Source organism: Ruditapes philippinarum, unplaced genomic scaffold (genome assembly GCF_026571515.1).
Source record: "Ruditapes philippinarum isolate M1 unplaced genomic scaffold, ASM2657151v2 ctg8800_1_1_1_1, whole genome shotgun sequence".
NCBI lineage: Eukaryota > Metazoa > Mollusca > Bivalvia > Venerida > Veneridae > Ruditapes > Ruditapes philippinarum.
In genome coordinates, this window is record NW_026863501.1 from 28,297 (window position 1) to 37,741 (window position 9,445).

At 31.4% G+C, this 9,445-nt stretch overlaps 1 long non-coding RNA gene across 1 annotated transcript; it reads right to left on the reverse strand.

The window, feature by feature from the left end:
- Nucleotides 1-225: 225 nt before the first annotated feature.
- LOC132722246 (uncharacterized) lies at nucleotides 226-4,689 on the reverse strand. Its single transcript, XR_009624593.1, has 3 exons — nucleotides 4,529-4,689; nucleotides 3,117-3,281; nucleotides 226-356 (listed from the first exon to the last, which is right to left on the reverse strand). It is a non-coding gene; the product is annotated as an uncharacterized LOC132722246 (long non-coding RNA).
- Nucleotides 4,690-9,445: the final 4,756 nt, after the last annotated feature.

Sequence of the window (9,445 nt, forward strand, 5' to 3'; positions counted from 1 at the left end):
GAAAATGTGTACGATACCTATAAGGTAAAATGGTGACAGATCTATTTTTAAACTCTCCTAAACAGTAATGCACATAATAATATTTATAATTCATTAACGCTTGGGATTACATTGTAGTTAAACTTATACATATCAAATGTATTGACAAAAGTTCCTAATATTGAACAAGATGGAAAATGATATAAATTAAAATTGACCTTTAGAACAACTTAGTGTTTCCCAACTGCCTGTGTCAAGGCAGCTTATTGTCCCGTTTCCACCATATCCTCTATCACAGACAAGAGAAGCGGTTGATCCAAACGTTGTTGCGATATATTGCAACTTACCATTGGTCACATTCAATGGAGACCCACAGTCTGTATAATGGTTACAATCATTAGATACATTTAAATTTAATATCATAACGTTAAACAAAAGCGTAATAATGGTGTATATTCATATTCATTATAACGATTAACTAGAATATCTAGAATGAAATATTTCTCGGTATATAATTTATTGACAGCGAGTGGGGAACAATCATAAAATCATCGTCCAATTTACAAAGAATAGCATCTAAATGTTTTGTCTAAATATGTTGTTTCCGGAACATTCATTCTATTTCCGTAAATTATTCATATGAAAACGTCATAATTTTACCGTTTTTTAACAAAAGCACCTTTAGATATAGCTTTCATACTCTTTTATTTGTATTTCATATATACAAGTCACAATGCATACAAAAGAGCTCTCAAACGTTTTAAAAAAAAACTATTAATGTTCACATTTCAATATACTTTTGACGGCACATGTTCCAGTTTCTCAAATGCCAAAATCAACAAAGCATATACCTGAGTTATTTTCAACCACATAAAGCCACATTTGAAAAATCATTTTTAACCAAATGAAGGAAACAAGGACAATCAACTGTTTCTTATCATAACCATGAATACATAAAAACTAAAATCTAAACGCAGATGTACTGACATAGGACGACAAACGGTATATTATCACAATAAATCACATGAGGATTGTTGTTCTTTGTTGAGCTTCAAATGTTAGCAGAATATGCTCTGGTCAGCTAAAATACAACCACCATATTTTTGATATTTGAGTGAGAAACTCAGAGGTCTGTTGTTGATTATAATTATATAATCAATAAAAACCTTTGAAATGCCTTTCCCTGATTGGCTAAAAAGCAACTTTTTGTAAACTAGAAATGTGTCATCATGCCACGGATGCCCCCGCATGCAGCCAAAATTTCAGATGTTATAATATTTAGTTCCAAATTTGTTTGCAGAAATAATTTTTTTCATTTTAAGTTCAAAGCCCTTAAAACTTTTCAATGTTAACACAAACCATTTCCATACAATGTTCAAGGCACTGAAATTATTCTGTCTTAACCTTTTGAAAATAGCATATTTCATATTTGTAGCCAAAATAGTGGCTACATACATTTCTACAAAAGTATGAGTGCTGAAACTGAAAGTTCAAAATTTTTCCAACATTCAAGAAAGATAAGTTTGTCCAAAATCATTGAACCATGACCAAATTCAAACTGAAACTGCTTATTCCTAAGATGTATCTATATTATTTTCAAAGTGAAAGGGACATAACTCTGCCAAAAAATCATCGAACCATGACCAAATTCCAACTTGACCTGCCCATTCCTTGATATATCCATATGTCAAGTTTGAGTTAAATATGTAACACTGTTGGGTAGATATGAACAGAAACTGTTAATTTCATATTATTTTCAAAGTGAAAGGGGCTTTACACTGCCAAAAATCATTGAACCATGACCAAATTCGAACTTGGCCTGGGCATTCCAAAAACATATCCATATGTCAAATTTGAGTTGAATGTGTTGTACCGGTGGGGAGATAATAAACAGAAACTGAAAATTTCATATTATTTTAAAGTAAAAGGGGCATAACTCTGCCAAAAATCATTTAACCATGACCAAATTCGAACTTGACCTGTATTTTCTCATGACATATCCATATATCAAATTTGAGTTGAATGTGTGCAACCGTTACTAAGATAATGAACGGAAACTGATGATGACGGGATGACAGAATGACGGAAGGACGGAACAGGGTAATACTATATGCCCCGGCCATTACATGGCGGGGGGCATAAAAATAACAGGTCAATATCAGAGTATATCTTTTCCTACAAATACATTTTCAGAGTATATTCACCGGTTTTTCTTCTTAAAATAGATTTTCTGGAAATCCCTAAAAGACGCGAGACTTTGACGTGACGTCACGCCAAGTTTGTTGTTATTATTCTGAAGAAACGTTGAGTTGGGTGTACATAAGAGTCAAATTAGTCTATTTTAGTGACCGTTTTTCATTTTTAAAAAAAATAGGGATTAGCATGCCAATGGAAAGGGCCAAATTATGGAAACAGTAGACAAGCTGAAAAATAATGATTCCGTCGTATGCAATGGCAGATGTGATAAGCCATATAAAGCTATTTATAGATAATATAATAAAACAGATATGTACTTTTTAGCTGTTGAATATGATGTGATATGTACTGCAAAACTTAATATTGACCTCGACTATCGCCTCGGTCAATATTAATTTTTTCAGTACGTATCACATCATATTCAACAAGTGAAAAGTCCATATTTGTATAATATTTAACATAATTGTAAGGATTTCGGAGGGAACATATATCTCTATCAGATCACTGTGACCTTAAATCTTAAACATCATGAACCAGATTTAGTGTTTTATCGGTAACATTATCCTACCATGAAGTTGTATTTTCCTGTTCCATATTTAAATTCTTTAACGTTGTCCTAGCGGTATATTTTTGAATAGATAAATATAATTTTTTAATAATAACATAAGACCTATATAAATGAGAATAAGACAAAAGTGATATGCAACAAAGAAATTTAAAAAAAAACAAAAAAAAAACAGAAAATGTGTACAATACCTATAAGGAAAAGGTGACAGATCTTTTTTAGACTCATATATACAGTAATGCACATCATATATTCAAATTTCATAAACGTCCGGGTTTAATTTGTAGTTAAAAGTATACATATCAAAATATCAAATGTATTGATAAAAGTTCTTCATGTTTAACAAAAATCGAAATTGATAGAAATTAAAATTGACCTATAATAGAACAACTTGGTGGTTTTTCCCAACTGCCTGTGTCAAGGCAGCTTATTGTCCCATTTCCATCGTATCCTCTATCACAGACAAGAGAAGCGGTTGATCCAAACGTTGTTGCGATATATTGCAAATTACCATTGGTTACATTCAATGGATACCCACAGTCTGAAGAATGGTTACATTCATTAGTTACATTTCAATTTAATATCATATCGTTAAACATAAGCGGAAAATGATGTATATTCATATTTATTTTAACAATTAACTAAAATAACTAGAATAAAAGATTCCTCAGTATATTTTATTGACAGCGAGTGGGACATTCATAAAATCATCGCCCAATTTACAAAGAATAACATCTAAATATGTTGTCTAAATATGTTGTTTCCGAAACATTTTATTCTATTTCCGTAAATATTAATATGAAAAAGTCATAATTTTCCGGTTTTATTTTAATCAAAAGAACCTTCACATAAAGCTTTATAATCTTTTATTGGTATTTCATATATAAATGTCACAATGCATACAAAAGAGCTCTCAAGGGCTCACAAAAAGACGAATAATGTACACATTTCAATACTAGTACTTTTGACGGCACATGTTCCAGTTTCCCAAATGCCGAAATCAACAAAGCATATACCTGAGTTATTTTCAACAACATCAACAATATAAAAAACATTTTATCCAAACCAGGAAACAAAAACAATCAACTGTTTTTAACCATAACCATGAACAAATAAAAACGAAAATCTAAACGCAGACGTACTGACATAGGACGACAAACGGTATATAATCACAATAAATCACGTGAGGATTGTTTTTCTTCGATGAGCTATGTAAAAATGTTAGCAGAATGTGCTCTGGTCAGTGAAAATACAACTGCCATATTTTTTATTTTTGAGTGAGAAACTCAGAGGCCGATTGATTGATATTAAACAGAATTGTAAGGATTTGGAAGGGAACATATATCTCTATCAGATTACTGTGACCTTAAATCTTAACGTCATGAACCAGATTTAGTGTTTTATCGGTAACATTATCCTACGATGAAGTTGTATTTTCCTGTCCAGATTTTAATTCTTCGACGTTGTTCTAGTGGTATATTTTTGAATAGATAAATATAATTTTTCAATAATCAATTAGACCATCAATAAATGAAAACAAAAACAAAAGTGATATGCAAAAAAACAACTAAAAAAACAAACAACAACAACAGAAAATGTATACAATACCTATAAGGTAAAACGGTGACAGATCTATTTTTAAACTTTCCTAAACAAAAATGCACATACTGATATTTATATATCATTAACGTCCGGGCTTACATTGTAGTTAAACGTATACATACCAAATGCATTGACAAAAGATCTTAATATTGAACAAAGATGGAAATTGATAAAATCAAAATTGACCTTTAATAGAACAACTTGGTGTTTCCCAACTGCCTGTGTCAAGGCAGCTTATTGTCCCGTTTCCATCATATCCTCTATCACAGACAAGAGAAGCGGTTGATCCAAACGTTGTTGCGATATATTGCAACTTACCATTGGTCACATTCAATGGAGACCCACAGTCTGTATAATGGTTACAATCATTAGATACATTTAAATTTAATATCATAACGTTAAACAAAAGCGGAATAATGGTGTATATTCATATTCATTATAACGATTAACTAGAATTACTAGAATGAAATATTTCTTGGTATATTTTATTGACAGCGAGTGGGGAACAATCATAAAATCATCGTCCAATTTACAAAGAATAGCATCTAAATGTGTTGTCTAAATATGTTGTTTCCGGAACATTCATTCTATTTCCGTAAATTATTCATATGAAAACGTCATAATTTTACCGTTTTTCAACAAAAGCACGTTCAGATATAGCTTTAATACTCTTTTATTTGTATTTCATATATACAAGTCACAATGCATACAAAAGAGCTCTCAAACGTTTAAAAAAAATATTAATGTTCACATTTCAATATACTTTTGACGGCACATGTTCCAGTTTCTCAAATGCCAAAATCAACAAAGCATATACCTGAGTTATTTTCAACCACATAAAGCCACATTTGAAAAATCATTTTTAACCAAATGAAGGAAACAAGGACAATCAACTGTTTCTTATCATAACCATGAATACATAAAAACCAAAATCTAAGCGCAGATGTACTGACATAGGACGAAAAACGGTATATTATCACAATAAATCACATGAGGATTGTTGTTCTTTGTTGAGCTACAAATGTTAGCAGAATATGCTCTGGTCAGCTAAAATACAACCACCATATTTTTGATATTTGAGTGAGAAACTCAGAGGTCTGTTGTTGATTATTATTATATAATCTATAAAAACCTTTGAAATGCCTTTCCCTGATTGGCTAAAAAGCAACTTTTTGTAAACTAGAAATGTGTCATCATGCCACCCGCATGCAGCCAAAATTTCAGATGTTATAATATTTAGTTCCAAATTTGTTTGCAGAAATAATTCTTTCATTTTAAGTTCAAAGCCCTTACATTTTTTCAATTTTAACACAAACCATTTCCATACAATGTTCAAGGCACTGAAATTATTCAGTCTTAACCTTTTGAAAATAGCATATTTCATATTTGTAGCCAAAATAGTGGCTACATACATTTCCACAAAAGTATGAGTGCCGAAACTGAAAGTTCAAAATTTTTCCAACATTCAAGAAAGATAAGTTTGTCCAAAATCATTGAACCATGACCAAATTCAAACTTAAACTGCTTATTCCTAAGATGTATCTATATTATTTTCAAAGTGAAAGGGACATTACTCTGCCAAAAATCATCGAACCATGACCAAATTCCAACTTGACCTGCCCATTCCTTTCACATATCCATATATCAAGTTTGAGTTAAATATGTAACACTGTTGGGTAGATATGAACAGAAACTGTTAATTTCATATTATTTTCAAAGTGAAAGGGGCTTTACTCTGCCAAAAATCATTGAACCATGACCAAATTCGAACTTGGCCTGGGCATTTCAGAAGCATATCCATATGTCAAATTTGAGTTGAATGTGTTGTACCGGTGGGGAGATAATAAACAGAAACTGAAAATTTCATATTATTTTCAAAGTGAAAGGTGCATATCTCTGCCAAAAATCATTGAACCATGACCAAATTTGAACTTGACCTGCGCATTCCTTTGACATATCCATATGTCAAGTTTGAGTTGAATGTGTTGTACCGTTGGGGAGATAATGAACGGAAACTGAAAATTTCATATTATTTTCAAAGTAAAAGGGGCATAACTCTGCCAAAAATCATCTAACCATAACCAAATTCTAACTTGACCTGTATTTTCTCATGACATATCCATATATTAAATTTGAGTTGAATGTGTTATACCGTTGGGGAGATAATGAACGGAAACTGAAAATTTCATATTATTTTCAAAGTAAAAGGGGCATAACTCTGCCAAAAATCATCCAACCATGACTAAATTCGAACTTGACCTGTATTTTCTCATGACATATCCATATATCAAATTTGAGTTGAATGTGTGCAACCGTTACTAAGATAATGAACGGAAACTGATGATGACGGAATGACAGAATGACGGAATGACGGAAGGACGGAATGACGGAAGGACGGAATGACGGAAGGACGGAAGGACGGAACAGGGTAACACTATATGCCCCGGCCATTACATGGCGGGGGCATAAAAATTACAGGTCAATATCAGAGTATATCTTTTCCTAGAAATACATTTTCAGAGAATATTCACCGGTTTTTCTTCTTAAAATAGATTTTCTGGAAATCCCTAAAAGACGCGAGACTTTGACGTGACGTCACGTCAAGTTTGTTGTTATTATTCTGAAGAAACGTTGAGTTGGGTGTACATAAGAGTCAAATTAGTCAATTTTAGTGACCGTTTTTCATTTTTAAGAAAAATAGGGATTAGCATGCCAATGGAAAGGGCCAAATTATGGAAACAGTAGACACGCTGAAAAATAATGATTCCGTCGTATGCAATGGCAGATGTGATAAGCCATATAAAAGCTATTTATAGATAATATAATAAAACAGATATGTACTTTTTAGCTGTTGAATATGATGTAATATGTACTGAAAAATTAATATTGACCTCGACTATCGCCTCGGTCAATATTAATTTTTTCAGTACGTATAACATCATATACAACAAGTGAAAAGTCCATATTTGTATAATATTTAACATAATTCTAAGGATTTGGGAGTTAACATATATCTCAATTAGATCACTGTGACCTTATATATTTTTCGTCATGAACCAGATTCAGTGTTTATTGGTAACATTATCCTACCAAGATGTTGTATTTTCCTTTTCAAGATTTTAATTCTCTAACGTTGTCCTAGCGGTATATTTTTGAAAAGATAAAGATAATTTTTCGATAATAACATAAGACCTTTATAAATGAGAATAAGACAAAAGTGATATGCAACAAAGAAATAAAAAAAAAAAACAGAAAATGTGTACAATACCTATAAGGTAAAACGATGACAGATCTATTTTAAACTCACCTAAACAGTTATGCATATAATATATTAAATTCATTAACGTCCAGGCTTACATTGTAGTTAAACGTACGCATATCAAATGTATTGATAAAAGTTCTTAATGTTTAACAAAGATGGAAATTGATACAAATTAAAATTGACCTTTAATAGAACAACTTGGTGCTGTTTCCCAACTGCCTGTGTCAAGGCAGCTTATTGTCCCGTTTCCATCATATCCTCTATCACAGGAAAGAGAAGCGGTTGATCCAAACGTTGTTGCGATATATTGCAAATTACCATTGGTCACATTCAATGGAGACCCGCAGTCTGAATAATGGTAACATTCATAAGTTACATTTAAATTTAATATCATAACGTTAAACATAAGCGGAAAATGATGTATATTCATATTTATTTTAACAATTAACTAAAATAACTAGAATAAAAGATTCCTCAGTATATTTTATTGACAGCGAGTGGGACATTCATAAAATCATCGTCCAATTTACAAAGAATAACATCTAAATATGTTGTCTAAATATGTTGTTTCCGAAACATTTTATTCTATTTCCGTAAATATTAATATGAAAAAGTCATAATTTTCCGGTTTTATTTTAATCAAAAGAACCTTCACATGAAGCTTTATAATCTTTTATTGGTATTTTATATATAAATGTCACAATGCATACAAAACGAAAATCTAAACGCAGACGTACTGACATAGGACGACAAACGGTATATAATCACAATAAATCACGTGAGGATTGTTTTTCTTCGATGAGCTATGTAAAAATGTTAGCAGAATGTGCTCTGGTCAGTGAAAATACAACTGCCATATTTTTTATTTTCGAGTGAGAAACTCAGAGGCCGATTGATTGATATTTAACAGAATTGTAAGGATTTGGAAGGGAACATATATCTCTATCAGATCACTGTGACCTTAAATCTTAACGTCATGAACCAGATTTAGTGTTTTATCGGTAACATTATCCTACCATGAAGTTGTATTTTCCTGTTCCAGATTTTAATTCTTCGACGTTGTTCTAGTGGTATAATTTTGAATAGATAAATATAATTTTTCAATAATCAATTAGACAATTAATAAATGAAAACAAAACAAAAGTGATATGCAAAAAAAACAACAACAAAAAACAAACAACAACAACAGAAAATGTATACAATACCTATAAGGTAAAACGGTGACAGATCTATTTTTAAACTTTCCTAAACAAAAATGCACATACTGATATTTATATATCATTAACGTTCGGGCTTACATTGTAGTTAAACGTATACATACCAAATGCATTGACAAAAGATCTTAATATTGAACAAAGATGGAAATTGATAAAATAAAAATTGACCTTTAATAGAACAACTTGGTGCTGTTTCCCAACTGCCTGTGTCAAGGCAGCTTATTGTCCCGTTTCCATGATATCCTCCATCACAGGCAAGAGAAGCGGTTGATCCAAACGTTGTTGCGATATATTGCAAATTACCATTGGTCACATTCAATGGAGACCCGCAGTCTGAATAAAGGGTACACTCATTAGTTACATTTAAATTTAATATCATAACGTTAAACATAAGCGGAAAAATGGTTTATATATGCATATTTATTATAACGATTAACTAAAATAACTAGAATGAAAGATAACTCGGTATATTTTATTGACAGCGAGTGGGGCAATCATAAAATCATCGTCCAATTTACAAAGAATAACATCTAAATATGTTGTCTAAATATGTTGTTTCCGTGACATTCATTCTATTTCCGTACAATATTCATATGAAAACGGCATAATTTTACCAATTTTTTA